The following is a 17,219-nucleotide window of genomic DNA, read 5'->3' as shown; positions in this document are numbered from 1 at the left end:
GGGAGGGAGGGAGGGAGGGAGGGAGGGGAGAGAGGAAAGAGGAAGGGAGGGAAGGAGGGAGGAAGGAAGGAGGAAGGGAGGAAGGAAGGAGGGAAGGAAGGAAGGAAGGAAGGAGGGAAGGAAGAAAGGAAAGGAGAGAGTAAGAGAGAGGGAAGGAGAAAAGTTTCCTTGATGCCAGTATTTCTTCAATCACATTTCTGCACATCATGAAACAAGAATCTTATTCATCCCACCTTCCTAAAACACTGTCAATTTTATTTGGCATTTTATTGTTTTATTTCTGCTAGCAAGATCTACCTCAACCACATATTTTCTTTTAGTATCTCTATTCTTCTAGCTCATAGTGCTGTATGTGATTAAATTTTCAAAGCTGTAACTACATAGGAAGTAGTAGATATTCCTCAAGTATTGAAAATTTCACCACCTAAGCTGCAGCTATAAATGTTGTTACAATAAAGCTCTAAAAATTTCTAAATATAATTTCATAGAGGGAACATAGAGATAGTTCAGTCTATCTTCATTGGTTCTGTTATTTGAACATACCTTTTGCTTCTATAAATGTCAGTGTACCCACTAGTAGCTATTGAAGTTTACAAGTTTTACCTCTAGAGAAGTGTTATAGGTCTTTGTTCTTTTACTTTTGTTGTGCCTTAGTTTGATGGCCCATAAGTGTTTAAAGAATGTTTATGGGGCTAAAATAATAGGGACCTGCAAAATTTATAAGAATAAAAATTGGGTCACATAAAATCTGACTCATTCAGACTGAGGTAGAGAAAAGCAATTGCAATTGTGAATTTTCAAAATTGAAATTTATTGTTGTATGCTTTTAGAATCAACAATTTAAATCATTTAGGACACATCCATTGAAGTCCTAGGCTTTGGGATAAGTGAAATATTTTTGGAGTATCTCTAAAGCACCTAGCTTTACAGAATCGTTCACAGATAAATAATTATTTACTCAATTTACATACTTACTTCCAGAAACTTAATTTAAAACTATCAGTATATAGTAATAATCTTCAAATTAAAAAATCTAGCAAATTTGCCAGTGTAGAAATCAACAACTTGTAATATCAAATTTCTTCCTGACTTTATGATAGCTCTGAGAGTACTTTCAGTTATCCCATCACCATGTCTGGCATGTAAAGAGTACAATCATGACCCATTTTACAAACAGAATACAAGCATAGAGAGGACAGAAATTCTGGGTTTTAAATATAAAAATAAAATGGTCTAAGAAATCAGAGAGGCTGAATTCATATTTCCTTTCATCCAAATTTAATGCTATAGAGTTCATAGTAATTCTGTTCTAGCCCATGCCTCAGAAGTACCTGGCTTTGGCGTGTTTCCACTGAATTTGAGACTCTAGCTCAATATTTTTTGGAAGGAGAAGGAGGCTGAGAGATTCGAAAATGTGCCCTTTGCTAATTGAAAAATAAAGTGGAACATGCTTTCCTTCCTTCCTTCCTAAATACAAAGCCCTCATGTTGAAGCAATGAATATAAATGGAACATTTAGAAACTGAGTCATATGCTATACTATTTTGACAACCCTACATGTCTTAAAGGAGCCCATGACCTGTGTATGATGTGTGCTCAACATATCTTTATGCAACTTAAGAGCTCAACTTCACCTTAGAAAGTGGGCCATCTGTCACTTCCTCCTTCACTCGCCTTACAAAGTTACATAATCACCAATTTGACATTTTAATTAAACAGATAGCAACCGTTGCTGCAGACAATTTATGAGGCTTACAAATTTGTGATTGTAAAGAACATTGCAATCTTCTGATGAAAGGGCTCATGAATTGATAAGTTATATTATCGTTGTTCATCCAGCAGTCTCAGCTCACCTGATCCTTTTGGTTAGCCATTCTACATCTTTTTTCAACCAAGACTAGATGGCCAATTCAGATAACGCCAGCTGTTTTAAAGACACTATAAATCATGGCTGGCAAATGCTGTACAGTTTCAGCCATGGCACCTTCTCCATGGCAGCTTTATATTGGAACATTAATAAAATTAATTCCTCTTTCATAAAGGTTTAGATTTGTAATTTATGATAACTGTTTGTTCACTGCAGGCAGAAAGATTAAAAATGAGTAAACCAATATACTAACTAAACTGCATTTGTCTGGTTTTATTTTCCTTTGGAGAGGGGAGGTGGGAGCATTTAAAAAACAGTTTGATGTTATCTGGAATGGCGTTCTCATAAGTTCTACTACTGGGGGCTTAACTTTTGTTTTCAGTAAATAATAACTGCTTGAATTTATATGTTCTATTAACTAGTACAATTATTTATATGTGTTTAAGTGGAGTAATTAAAATAAGAAAAATCAATATTAATGATTTTTCTTAATAACAACTGCACCCTAATACTGATAGATCTCTTCAGTAATTTAAGGAATGACAGTAGTTATCTGCATCTTGTATAAATTCTAGTGGTTAAGATCTCTGGTCATTTACTAATGTAACTCGAGCAAGTTACCCCGTCTCTCTGTGCCTAAATTTCCTCATCTTTAAAGTAAAATAATGTTTCACTAGGTGATTGGAATGATTAAATGAGTTAAGTCATGTAAATAACTTAGTATAGTGCCTACCACATAGCAAATGTCAATAAATGTAAACTGTAGAAGTATAATTTTAGTAATAGCAACACTTGTCATTATAACAGTAATATTACAAAACAAAACACCCATCCCTGAGACACAGTCCACATTATCTCTGAATATTAAAGATACAGAACTGAGGGTCAGAGATTATGCTAAGTGCCTTGACCAGGGTCATAGCAGTCACTGTTTTTCAAATTCCTAGGACTTGCTGGTCTTGCGGTTTTGACTTCAATGATGTGCACATTAAGGCAGTTGTAGATGGAGAAGTTTGAGTTATACAACCTGGAAGGTACCCTGTTTTTTATTTTATTTTTAAAACTAAATGATCAGAAATGATCTCGTTTTGCTGAGATTTCTCCAAAGGAGCAGACTGAAGAAAAATTCCATATGGAATTTATAATAGAAGTGACAGAACTAAGATTCTGAGAATGTCCCAGAGGATTTTAACACAAGCTCCTTCCAGCACACTGCCCTTTATCACTGTACCCCGGTGTGGTGCGTGGAGTAATATAAGAATGTAAGGAAAGGATCCAGACTTTGGGGCCTACAAGCAGATTTCACACTCAAAGACAGTCAGACTAGTCGTCTATTGATTGGAATTTTCTTAGCTGAAACACAACCATTCTTCAATTCATTTTTCAGTCCATTCTGAAAAAAATGAAATGCATTGAGAGTGAGAGAGAAGAAAGAGAGAGAGGGAGAGAGGGAAGGAAGGAGAGGGAGAGACAGGGAGAGAAAGATGGTAAGGGTGTTAGCTGCCTACTTATTTGTATTACTAAAATTTTAATTGCCTTCTATTATTAATAAATGCCTGGTCATTACCGGGATAATGCCATAAAGAGTTTTAGTTTAAACCAGAAAGAAATCTACGATGATGAAAGTAAACTAAGATGATGAGATAATTTTCACTTATACTTTTAAACTTAATTTCAACTTGAGGTTGTTAAGCTTAGTCTTGCAAAACTGCACAAGACGGTATAATAAAAACCCAATCAACTGGATCTTTTTTATCAAATCTTGTAATTATGTGAATTTTATTTTCCTTGTGTCCTACTTTAAGGAGATTATATAAGCAAGATAAAACCATGTCTCATACTTTAGAGGGAGACTTCCAGGTTATTCTATTAACTCAACCCCTCTTTGTGTAACCATCGTTGGAGTTTGTCATCACAAGACAAAAGTCACTGAAGAAGGATTTACCCATATTCATTGTCCTTATTTTTCATATTTTATTTTGGCAGAAAATGGCTAGCATATTTCAGTAAAGACAAAAGAACCCAAAAGTCAGTTAAACTTTCACTCCTGTTAATCCTCTGATATATTATTCTATTTCCCCTCAATTTTCTCTCAGAATTACTGGCTAAAACCCCAGTTTTAGATGGCAGGATTTATCTGCTTTAGGAAGAATAAGATTCAGGTCAAAACACAAGTAGTCAAGAGGTTTGTCCATCTAATTCATCATACTACTCTGCTCCAAGTGAGACCCACACTGGGTCAGCTCCATCAAGGAAAAGAACATTCCACCCACGTTTGGATTCTGGAATATCATCCTTGGTAAATATTTTTAATTAACTCTTTACCTGATGATAAGTTTATAGAACATATTTTATTTGATATTCAACGTTTTAAAATAAGTGTATTAGCTGTTTACCCCTACCCTTGTAATTGTGAGAGGAGAAATGAAAGGTTAACACTCTCAGTCCCAATTCAAAGAGTAAAAAAGAAAGAAGCTGGATTGGAGAAAGGAAGATGAAAAAGGAGGAGAAGATGAGTAGAAAAGATAATGACCGTTAAAACCAAAACGGCCCTCCTTCCTTTCTTCCGCTGAGTGCAAATTCTGTCTCTAGTCTGAGATTTACTTTCCTTTCTTTCTGGAATTTCCTTTGTCTGCAAGATACATTTTTCTTTTCTGCCACACTCACCACTTCTAAGACATTCTTTCTAAGCCATCTAACTGGAACCATACATGCTTCTTCCCCCTTCCCTTCATACATAATTATTCCAGGCATCCCACTGGCTTAAGGTGAGTTATTCAAATGTCTACCTACCAAATTATAGAGAATTAGTTTTTCAAGCACAATTTTTAAGTTTTATTCAATTTTGCATCCCCAGTGTTTAAAGGAGTGCCTGACATATAATGTGGTAAAATATATATTTTTGAATAAAATGTGATGAAGCATGCTAGCATCAAAAAATATTTATTGAAGAATACATTAATCAATTGGCCCATCAGAATTTAAATAAAGAAAAATTGCAGGGCAAGACACAAATATTTGTTCTTCCTTTAGGAAGAAACAACTGTCACACAGCTGCACCACTCTGACAACCTTACACAGCAATAAATAAAAACATGCAGCAGCTCATTTTCCTACAATGTCAGAAGTTCCAAAGTCAACCACTTAGCTCCTTAAAAAATAAACAGGTTTTTGTATAAAAGTAGATATCTGGTGAAAAATGAAAACTTTCCTCTCAAATACAACTTTAGCTTAGAACAATTTTTCTTTTCCCAGCACAAGCCTCATAAAATAGAACAGAGTCAATGGGTATGGCAGTCCTAGGGAACTTAACTTCCAAGAAATTTTATTCTATAATAGAAGCAAGAAAAGAAAATTCCAAATGCACATAAGGTGTTGAGAAAGAGGCTTCCATAATTATATAAGCCGAACAGCTAAGAGTAGAAAAGATAATAGAAAAGATAAGGAATAAACACGTGTACAAACAAACTCAGAATATTTAGTTTAAAAAATGTTAAGTATTTGGAACAAATACTCTATTTTTAGAACAGAATTTGGCAAGTGCTGCCCCCAAATAAGTTGGACTATATTCCTTAATCATCTAAAATGCTTTGTGTTTATTTTTTTCCGAAAAGAATAGTACAAAAGGATGAGTTCATTCCTTGAAAGCACGTTAGCAAATCCTCAGAATATCTCCAAGAATTGCTCAAGCATAAGTTAACTTTTTAGTGTTACTGATAAGAAGGTAGACAGCTTTTGCTACTGGTTCTATTTTTAAAATGAAGATATTGGGATATTTGTTGGAGCAAGGCCAAGGTCATTCAGTGAGTAAGTAATGCAGCTAAAACATTAAAGTTAAATTATTCTTAAAAAGCCAGCTCTTCTCAACATATTTTGGGGCAGCACTTGCCAAATTCTCTTCTAAAGAACAGAGTATTTGTTCCAAATACTTAACATTTTTAAAACTCAATATTCTGAATTTGTTTGTACACGTGTTTAACTTTGGCTAACAGAAGAATGAATCTATGGTGTAAATATTTAACATAATATTCTTTTCAAGTAATATGCCTTTTGTTTGTGTTAACCTTGAAATAATCACAAGTTATATAAAACACTGGAATTTTGATTGATTACAACCTCAATGTTAGTAAACAATTAAAATTGCCCCAAATATGATCTTGGCACATGTTCTAGTCAGTAACATACTGTCCAGAACAAGATGGCTATACCTAAAATATTTCATTCAGTTTGAACAACACATTTTGAGAGCAATGTCAATAAGTTGAAACTCTTTCCAAGAATAACCACCAAAACATTTACTAATTTACAGATGATTATCTATCAGTAATAATTGAATGACTTTAGGAAGAGAATGACAACTATTATTAAACATTTAAAACAGTAATCATATGTGGAGGGATTCTCTGTGTAGCCTTAAAAGGACGTAACTCGTACAATTGGAGCAAGTTAGAGGGATTATATAATAAACAGAGTCCATGTAATGAAGACATCTTAACAATTCGAACTGTTATAAATGGAATGAGACTGCTCATGGGATATTCAAAAATATTAAAGAATGATTTATATAAATTGGGCTAAAAGGGATCATGAATTGGGTACATATATTTATTCATGCTGTCATTTACCATCAAATGTAAATCAGTTGCAGGTGTTGAGGATGCAAAGTTGAATAAAAACACATAATTTAGATTCGATAAGATGATTTCCATGAGCACACCATTAGATATTTGGAGTTCAATTTGGCTAGGTGTTTGGCATGGATTTACACTACTTTTACACACAGAAGTACATGAACTACATATTGCCAGATGATAAAGTATTTCTCTTTTCTCTTGTTTTAAACTTCCATCAGATTCTTGTAAGTACCTCACTTGGAACAAGGTAGAACAACATGACATTCAAGGAAGTCAACTGCGTTGCCCAAGAGTAAGAGAAGGTAAAAGAATGAATGTGTACCTTTTTCGTGTATATCCTCTGAGTAGAATTTTTTGTGGATTAAAAGACATTACTTGAAGAAAAAAAAAGGATGTCATTTGGAGGTAAAATTTTCCTTTTTCAAGACCATAGAATTGTTGATATGTAAAGCCACCTTTGAAAGCATATTCTTATAACTGATTATATAAATAACTAACATTCAGTATTAATATTGGAAAAAGATTGAAAGATAAAGAAGAACCTGTCACTGACTATCCAGAATAACCACTGTGACTTTTATTTCCATTTACTCTTTCATTGTAAAATATATACACACATACATATATGTATTTTTTTATTTCTTCTTGTTTTTCTCACTTAACAGAATGATATTGTCAGCATTTCTTCCATGCCATTAATTACCCAAAATATACTTTTTAAAGCTTGCATAACTTTCCATCATATCATTAAATGTATTTAACCAATAATCTTTGTTGGAAATTTAGTTTATTTACTATTTTTTTATGATAATGAATAATACTGTCATTTCAATTGATGACTTTAAGTTGACTTAATTCTATATATTTTTTTCCAACAGCATCAAAATAGAATCTAAATGCATTAGTCAGGGTTCTCCAGATAAATGGAACCAATAAAATACACCTCTCTCTATCTCTCGGTATTTACATCTCTCTATATATACATCTGTATATCAAGATATATATATATATAAAGAGATAGATAGATAGAGGGATAAGACTTATTACAGGAATCACATGATTATAGACACTGAGAATTCCTACAATATGCCATCTGTAAGCTGGAGAAACAGGGAGGCCAGTGGAATAATTTGGTCTGTATCTGAAGATCTGAAAATCAGGAGAGATGATAGTGTCACTCCATCAGGGTCCATCAGGGGCCTCAATGGGTTACATGATGCCTGCCCACATTGGTGAGGGCAAATCATTGCTCAGCCTGCTGATTCAAATGCTCATCTCTTCCAGAAATGTCCTCTCAGGCTGTGATGGATAAATTTAATTTAATGCAATGTTAAATTGATTGCATTAAAGGATAACTAGATAAACTGGTAAAGCATTATTTCTGGGAATGTCCGTAAGGGCATTTCTGGAAGAGATTGGCATTTGGATCAGTGGATTGAGTAAGGAAGATCTGCCCTCACCCAGTGTGGGTGGGCACTATCTAAGTGTTTAAGGACCTAGGGAGAGCAAAAATGCAGAGAAACAATAAATTTACTTTCTCTTTTGGAGTTTGGGACACTGATCTTCTCCTGGCCTTGGACATAAGAACTCGAAGGTCTCTGGCTTTGGGACTCTAGGACTTGTATTAGCAGGGTGCCAGATTCTCAGGCATTCTCGGGTCTTCATCCTCAGACTGAGTGACACCATCAGCTCTCCGGGTTCTTAGACCTTCAGACACAGACTGAGTTATACCACTGGCTTCATGGGTTCTCCAGCCTGCAGACAGCATATGGTGGGACATCTCAGCCTCCATCATTATGTTAGCCAATTCCCATAATGACCGCCCTTTCATCTATCTATCTATCTATCTATCTATCTATCTATCTATCTATCTATTTATCTCATATTGATTCTGTTTCTCAGGAGAACCCTGACTAATACACAGACACACCAGGAGTAATGTTTCACCTGTTATCTGGATATCCCTTAATTCAGTCAAGTTGATATCTAAAATTAACCATCACACTGAATAAACCAGGTAGTCTCATTTTACATTTTCACACAGCACTTTAAATTTGGTGGAATAACTATGTTTTGCTATTACTATTTTATTCTATCAGGTTTTACAAGGGTAATAGTATAACAATCTGAATAACTGCCATCTGCAGTCCTTGATATACATAATGTTTGATTTCAATAAGCAGCTTTCAATAGATTATAAATTCTGTAAGAACAGAGGCCATGCATTTCTCATGTATTTTTTTGCATCCACAAAAGCCAACGAAATAATATTAGACATAATTCCTGCTTCAGTGAGTGTTTAGTCTCTAGGAAACATCAGATCTTGGCTCTCTTCCATCTATATTAGCAGACTTGCAGTAATATTGTATATTGCACAATTTTACTGTTGATTTAGGAAAAGTGGCTTTAGGTCTATTCATCTGCTCATTTTCCCCTCTGTGGACCCCCACATGATACTTATCTTCTTTCACTCAAACTCAGTTGGCAAAGGAAAGGGAACTAAAATAGCGTAATTTTCTTATACGTTGAGTAAAATATGTTCTTATGCTTTAACTCTGTCAGTTGTATTTGCAGCCAAGCACTGACTCCTATTTTTAAAATGTGAGTAGATAGTACTACTAGGGATAAATTAGAGTTGTCCTTTCAGGACCTTGGGAAGATTTTTTTTTTTCCCAAGAGTGAGAAATTGTGAAGAATTAGGAAGGAAAGACCCCAAGAAAAGTGGTGGCTGAGTGTGTCACATGTATCAGGAGTCCTCCAGCAAAAGGAAGAGAGAGCTACGTCACAGGCTAAAGCGGGAAGGATTTAATTTAGTCCTTAAGCTTTAGTGTGTGAACAAATCATCTTGAGGTGCATGAAAAGTCAGATTCCTGGGTCCCACTCCCACAGAATCTGTTGTAAGGGATGGGGCCCACAATCCAGATTTGTAAAATATTATCACAGGGAATTCTGTTGTAGGTGATTTAAAGGCTATACTATGAGAAACACTGGTTTAAGAGGCATGAGGAAAGGGAGAGAAGAAATAAATTTGAATAGAAAGTGAATAGATTGATAAGTAAAAATGCTGACATGAGTGCGTGAGTGCAGGGGCAGGTGGTTGATAATTGTGGCAGCCATAATGAGGCAAAAAGAAATCGTATTCTGAGCACAAGTGCTGGATCGGGGTTTAGAGAGAACTCCAGAAATTGGAGATGACGAGAAAACAAAATGTGAGGGTAAACTGAAAATGAGCTTGTGTAGAGAATGTCCAAAGGTCTCCTTCTCTCCCTGACTTAAGTGGCCAGGTTATGTGCTGAGGCCATCACTCAGCAAAACCAATCCAATGTAATGACCATGGTGGCCATTCATGCAGAGGACATCATTGCTCTGCAGAGATAAAAACACATTTTCCTTCTATAGATCATTAACAACACCCAATCTCTTGTAAGTGACTAGTCATAAAAGGACCAGAGCACGATCTAGGGGATGGAAAACATACGAAAAAATCCCCTCACCTCAAACCAGGGAGAAATAGATGTCCCTCCTTCATTGCTCTTAATTTTGTTTAAGTGTATTTTGTGACATGGAGAACAAATGCTTTTCAAAAGTACTTTGAGAAGAATAACGCTCCTTCCAGATTAGATCTGGAAACACCCATCAAAGCTACTTCAGTTTATCTCAATTGCCTCAATTGTACATTCAGGAAGAGCTCATAAGACAAGAAAGGTTATCTGGTGTGTGATAAGCAGCAATTGCCTAAGGCTTCGATTTCCAGATCAAGACTGACTTAAATTTTCACAATTAAATAAAGCAAAAGAGTAAACTGTTGGCAGAATTCTTTTAACGAATAAATTCTTTCCATTAAAAAATATCCCAGGAAGTTAATTCAGTGACTGCTATCATGTGCTACAAATCCAGTGAGAGGACAAAGGACAAGCTGAGAGGGAGCAAGTGAAAGTCAACATCCCTGAACTGCCAGATATTCCAGACTGTAGTTCAGCTGCTAAGATATATCTTCAATTACCAACCAAGTCTGAGAAAAAAAAGAAAAATCCAATTTAATTCAACTCCTCACAGTGGAAGTGAACTTTGGCCTCCAACTTCAAAGAATGCTTTGAAAGCTACTTTAAAAAGAAATAATTAAAAGAGCAGAAGATCAATAGCCCTCAAACAAACAATACAGAGAAGAGTTTAATAACTCTGGGTTATCTGGTACACAGAGAAAACTGCCAAATTTGAAGTGGGGTAGGTGAAAACAATACAGCCTGAGGGTCTCCCTGCTCAATTAGGTGATTGCTCCAGTTTTCTACCTCTACGATTTTTAAATCCAACCACCCTCATCAATGAAGAAGAACATTTCCTAACATAAGGATATTTTATTTGTAAGTCGGTTGAAATACTGCCTCATTCTGGGTCAAAGGATTTCCTGGGTGGTAACAGCAGAGTTCATTATGAGAGAAATGACTGAAAGGGAAGGCTACACCCTGGCCTACACCTGCCCCTGGTGTAAGAACTGATGTTTGTGTCAAAATAATAAAATATTGGATTCTCATATTGCCTTCCATAAACTCTTCACAAATGAACTTATTACTTTTTATCATAGTCCACAAAAGCACACAGGCTACAAAAGCAAAGTTTGTTTTTGATGTCCTCAGTGTCCTTTTCTTTATTGTTTTACCTTTGGAATGAGGGGAGTCACCCATTCCAGAAAACAGAGTGGGAAAAGTGCATGCAAATGGTACCAGGTGTGACTCATAGGAAACACATCAGATAGTGGCCGGGCGCGGTGGCTCAAGCCTTGTAATCCCAGCACTTTGGCGAGGCCGAGACGGGCGGATCACAGAGTCAGGAGATCGAGACCATCTCTGGACTAACACTGGTGAAACCCCGTTACTAAAAAATACAAAAAACAGCCGGGCGTAGGGTGGGCGGCCCTTCAGTCCCAGCTACTCGGGAGGCTGAGCAGGGAGAATGGGTAAACCGGGAGGCGGAGGCTTCAGTGAGCTGAGATCCGGCCACTGCACTCCAGCCCTGGGCGACAGAGCGAGATCCGCTCAAAAAAAAAAAAAAAAAAAAAAAAAGAAATACATCGATCATAGGAGCTGGTACGGAAATTGAAGTAATTTAGTGTAGGGTTGCTTTCAGGGGCCTGGTTGACATCATATCAGAACGTGAAGTTTGGCCTGGGGAAGCACAACAGAGAGAGTGTAGGGGCCTATGCAATAAATAAAGGCTATATTATCCTTAAAGTACTAGATAATCAGTATCTTATTAAAGCACCATTGCATGCCAAAGCCCACATGTTTTCTCACCAAATTCAGTTATGGTCAGCACATTGATTTAGGCCTTCCCCCTTTTTTTGGCAGACATGAAAAACTGAAGATTAGGATATTAAATTAGTCATCTGGAGTCCACATTTATCCTACCAGCCAACTCCACGCACTGGGAAACAGGACATTCTTTCCTAACCCTCAAAGTTTTGTGCAACCTTATTTGGAGGATGATAATGTTGGAAAACACGTGAGATAATGAATTTGGAAATGGGAAGTTTGGATAAGATATGGAAAATCTTATCTGGACAAGCTAGGATTTGTAGGCAAGAAGACATTGCCGACAATGTTTGAGTACTTGAGTGGAGTAAAAGCTGTGTTTCAGGAAGGTTGTATGGTAATGTTTGTCATTTATATTGGAGGAGAGAACATCACAAGCAAGAAGATTCAAGAGAAAGTAATTACAGTTTAAGTAGGAAGACATGAGAACCTGGACATTGAAAAGGAAGGGACAGATTCTCAAAGGGAAAGGCTGGCTAGGATAAGGTGACTAAACTGAATTGAGACACAAAGGAGAAAGAAAGAATCAAGAATGACTTCACAATTCCCAAAAGAGAACAATTATATGAAGATTTAAATTCACTATACTAGAGATTGTTCTCACTGACTGGGCTAGAAATATTTCTGTACGGTTAAAAGTTAACTGTTAGGCCAGTAGCGGGTGGCTCGTCTGTAATTCCAGCACTTGGGAGGCTGAGGGTGGGCGGATCACGAGGTCCAGAATTCGAGACCAGCCTGACCAACATGGTGAAAACCCCGTCAGGAGATCGAGACCATCTTGGCTAACACGGTGAAACCCCGTCTCTACTAAAAAAAAAATACAAAAAAAAAAAAAAAAAACTAGCCAGGTGTGGTGGCGGGTGCCTGTAGCTCCCAGCTACTTGGGAGGCTGAGGCAGGAGGATGGCGGAACCCGGGAGTCGGAGCTTGCAGTGAGCAGAGATGGCGCCACTGCACTCCAGCCTGGGCGACAGAGTGAGACTCCATCAAAAAAAAAAAAAAAGAACAATTTAAATAATCTATAACCTAATAACCTTATAACCTGTATTATAGCCTTAATATAGTTTTAAAAAACTTTCCTTTGCTTTTAAACAAAGAAGATGAAAAGAAATAAAGTTGCTGATTTGTTTCATATTTCCCCTTTTTTGTATCACTCATCTTGTTTTGAGAGGGCTCAGTAGTAAGCCCTTTACACACATCCACAGGCTTCTATAGCAGAAGGATAATGAGAAAACTGAGTGGTTTAGATATTTAATAGCCTTATTTTGATTAATTTATTATTGTCATAACTGTGAATCTGATTTAGTGTTGTCAAATAAGACGTATAGCTCAATTTTCCTTAGAAGATATGAGAGGAAAGTTAGTTGGCAAAATTTAAAAAAATAATTTTCAACTATTAGAAAATGAAAAATGTGGTGAAGTCCTGGATCTTTCCCTGTCTCCAATCTTTCCCCCAACCAGGTTAGGGAGACAGGAGTGGGTTAAATCATTTTACTACTGCTCACAATGTGTGGGTCAAATCATTCTTTCCCCAGTTGTGATATCTAGTGGGAGTTTCAAACAACTGGCCAAATAGCAAGTGAAGATGGCAGTCCTGCCCCCTAAACATACTTCCAAAATCTTACCTTGTGGTTCTTATCCAGGACCCTCTGAAGAAGAGCAACTTTTCAAACAGGTAGAGTGTACCTTGCCCCCAAGGAAAAGAGTTCTTGAAAAAAACAAATGGGAAACATGGCTACAAGAAAACTGGGAAGACTGCCGGGTAAGAACTTTTATTTTATTTTTTTTAAAGCCTATTTTCCATTGATTAAATTGTGACATCTTTTTTTTTTTTTTTTTTTTAAGGGCATAAATAACACAACTTTTAGCATGTCTTCACAGCTTTCTGTAAAACTCCCAGTGTTTGGGCTTCTCTGTTTCTCTTTCCCCCTTCTTTTCATCATAATATGTTACATATTTTCTAAGCTTCATTTTAACCTGATATTGCTGAACTTTGAGAGGAAGTTTAAAATATTTGAGAAGAACAAAATTATTGTTAATAATAAAAAAAGTCAAATGTTGAACAATAATCTATATCAATGAGTTTATGATCCAATCTGGAATCCTTTGAACAATGATCAGGATGAAACTTTTGAGCAGCCAGCTCAAACAAAGCTATGCTGGAATAAATCAAATTTTTCACCAGTGAGGGAACCGGATTTTCTTTTCTTGTTGCTGAAAATCACCCTGCTGACTGAGCCACTAGCACTGAAACTTCCCCTGCAGTTAGTCAACCTGACCACTACAAAGCTGTGGGGCTGTGACTCAAGCTTCTAACTCCAGTTGGTTCAAGTCATGCTTAGGCAGAGGACTGAAGATTTAACTGGGACAAGTGTTTCTGGCAATAAAAAAATAAGTCAACTTCCTCACAACAGAGTGAGAGGCTAATATTTTTGTATATTAAAGGAATAAAATTATGCTTGAAAAGTTTAAGAAGTCTTCCAGAAATGAAACAGAGCCTAAAACTCCTTGTTGAGGACTCCTGACGCCTCCTTTGCTTCACAGACTTATATACCATAGATTTATGAAATTAGGGAATGAGAAGGAGCTTCACAGAGGCTCTGGTTTAAATCTCTTATTTTCAGAAAGGAAAAGGAAGTCCAGGAAGAGAACTGGCTTGCTCAAAGTTATGCAATTTTTCAGGGAAAGATAAGAAAATAGAATACCATGTCCCAGTATGGTTCTTTCTTTTCAAATTAAAGTTATTAATATATAATGAATGGATACAATCTAGTACAAATGTAAACAACACACCCACTTATTTATTTAAAAAATTTAAACAATACACCTAAGGCTTTGACGTCCATTCCCAGACTGTCTTTAGGAGAAGTCATTTTGGTGTTTATACTCATTCCTTCTTTATACTTGCAATTTTAACCTTGGGTATACTTTAAAGTCAATGGAGCCTTGCTAATAAACTATCATAGAAGAATTAATTATCCTTTCAATAACTATACTGTAAGAGAATGGCTAATTAAACTCTAAAGTATCATAGAAAACTTAGTTGGGAGATAGTGGTAAATTTTTTTTAAAACTTTTTTAAGGAGATGATTTTAATGTATAGACGATACACATAAACTTTTACCATTTCTCAAGTTTTATTTTAAAATAAAGACCTTGTATGCTTTTGGAAAATAGATTTTCAAGTATCACATTTTATAAAGTATAATATCTAAAAATATCAAGATGTTACTAATCTTTCTAAATATAATGTCTGTATTTCCTTAAAAACAGCAAATTATTTGGCCTCAAATTTTTTAAAAAGGGATTGTCATTCTATTCAATATTTTTATTGACAGAAATTGATGGCAAAATATGGAAATAAAAAAATTAAGTTGACTTTTAGGAATGCAGTTTAGAAGAGCAATGCAACCACTGAGAGTGATAGCAATGTATTTTACACCAAAGTTGACTGCTGTTTAAAGTGAAAATAAAATATTCACTATCTTTGAAGCACACCAAGTCATTTTTAGATATGTATCTCTAGTTACTTTAAACAAAATCATAGTTTTCATCTTCCAAATGATGTTATCTTACTCTAAAAATTTTATAAATGTGATTTCTGAGAATTTCCAAGTGAGGCTAATGATTACTGATCATGTAAAGCAGTCAGAAGTTTATCCCTTCTATTCTACACCCCTAGAAAATCTCAGAATCTGCTTGAGAATCCTGTCCTTCTTCCTCCATACACCCGTGGAACCCTCCCAAACCCTGTATGCTGCTCAGTAATTCTGATCAAGATCTTCACCCTCCCTAACTTGAAAATTGCTACAACATAATTGTGTTTGGATGTATGAGTACTCACATCATGATAGTGGCCGGGCGCGGTGGCTCAAGCCTGTAATCCCAGCACTTTGGGAGGCCGAGACGGGCGGATCACGAGGTCAGGAGATCGAGACCATCCTGACTAACACGGTGAAACCCCGTCTCTACTAAAAAATACAAAAAACTAGCCGGGCGAGGTGGCGGGCGCCTGTAGTCCCAGCTACTCGGGAGGCTGAGGCAGGAGAATGGCGTAAACCCGGGAGGCGGAGCTTGCAGTGAGCTGAGATCCGGCCACTGCACTCCAGCCTGGGCGACAGAGCGAGACTCCGTCTCAAAAAAAAAAAAAAAAAAAAAAAAGAAATACATCATGATAGAGCTGGTAGGAAATTGAAGTAATTTAGTGTAGGGTTGCTTTCAGGGGCCTGGTTGACATCATATCAGAGTGAAGTTTGCCTGGGGAAGCACAACAGAGAGTGTAGGGGCCTATGGCAATAAAAAAGCCTATATTATCCTTAAAGTACTAGAAATCAGTATTCTTATAAAGCACCATGCATGCCAAACCAACATGTTTTCTCACCAAATTCAGTTTATGGTCAGCACTTGATTTAGGCCTTCCCCCTTTTTTTTGCAGACATGAAAAACTGAAGATTAGGATATTAAAATTAGTCATCTGGAGTCCCACATTTATCTACCAGCCAACTCCAGACTGGAAACAGGACATTCTTTCCCTAACCCTCAAAGTTTTGTGCAAACCTTATTTGGAGGATGATAATGTTGGAAAACAGTGAGAAATGAGTTTGGAAATGGAAGTTGAGATAAGATTATGGAAAATCTTATCTGACAAGCTAGGATTTGTAGGCAAGAAGACATTGCCGAAATGTTTTGAGTACTGAGTGCTGGAGTAAAAGCTGTGTTTCAGGAAGGTTGTATGGTAATGTGTGTCATTTATATTGGAGGAGAGAACATCACAAGCAAGAAGATTCAAGAGAAAGTAATTACAGTTTAAGTAGGAAGACATGAGAACCTGGACATTGAAAAGGAAGGGACAGATTCTCAAAGGGAAAACTGCTAGGATAAGGTGACTAACTGAATTGAGACACAAAGGAGAAAGAAAATCAAGAATGACTTCACAATTCCCAAAGAGAAAATTATATGAAGATTAAATCACTATACTAGAGATTGTTCTCACTTGACTGGGCTAGAAATATTTCTGTACGGTTAAAAGTTAACTGTAGGCCAGTAGCGGTGGCTCGTCTGTAATTCCAGCACTTTGGGAGGCTGAGGTGGGCGGATCACGAGGTCAGGAATTCGAGACCAGCCTGACCAACATGGTGAAACCCCGTCAGGAGATCGAGACCATCTTGGCTAACACGGTGAAACCCCGTCTCTACTAAAAAAAAATACAAAAAAAAAAAAAAAAAAAACTAGCCAGGTGTGGTGGCGGGTGCCTGTAGTCCCAGCTACTTGGGAGGCTGAGGCAGGAGGATGGCGGAACCCGGGAGTCGGAGCTTGCAGTGAACAGAGATGGCGCCACTGCACTCCAGCCTGGGCGACAGAGGGAGACTCCATCAAAAAAAAAAAAAAAAAAAAAAAAAAACCCGGGCCAA

The 17,219-nt window shown here is 36.7% G+C and overlaps 1 long non-coding RNA gene across 3 annotated transcripts in view; it reads left to right on the top strand.

Moving 5' to 3' along the window:
- Positions 1–17,219, top strand: part of LOC108512263 (uncharacterized) — a 27,696-nt gene that overhangs the window by 1,852 nt on the left and 8,625 nt on the right. For 2 of the 3 annotated variants that reach the window (XR_001880551.1, XR_001880549.1), the window contains exons 2-4: positions 3,963–4,165; positions 6,719–6,802; positions 13,452–13,570. This is a non-coding gene — a long non-coding RNA (uncharacterized LOC108512263). Of the gene's footprint in view, positions 1–2,813; positions 2,901–3,962; positions 4,166–6,718; positions 6,803–13,451; positions 13,571–17,219 lie in introns of all 3 variants that reach the window. The other variant, XR_001880550.1, reaches the window with a different exon arrangement.

Source organism: Rhinopithecus bieti, unplaced genomic scaffold (genome assembly GCF_001698545.2).
Source record: "Rhinopithecus bieti isolate Rb0 unplaced genomic scaffold, ASM169854v2 scaffold_30204, whole genome shotgun sequence".
In the NCBI taxonomy this organism is placed as follows: domain Eukaryota; kingdom Metazoa; phylum Chordata; class Mammalia; order Primates; family Cercopithecidae; genus Rhinopithecus; species Rhinopithecus bieti.
The sequence above is the reverse complement of the archived record's forward strand: the minus strand, read 5'-3'. Positions and strand labels throughout refer to the sequence as shown.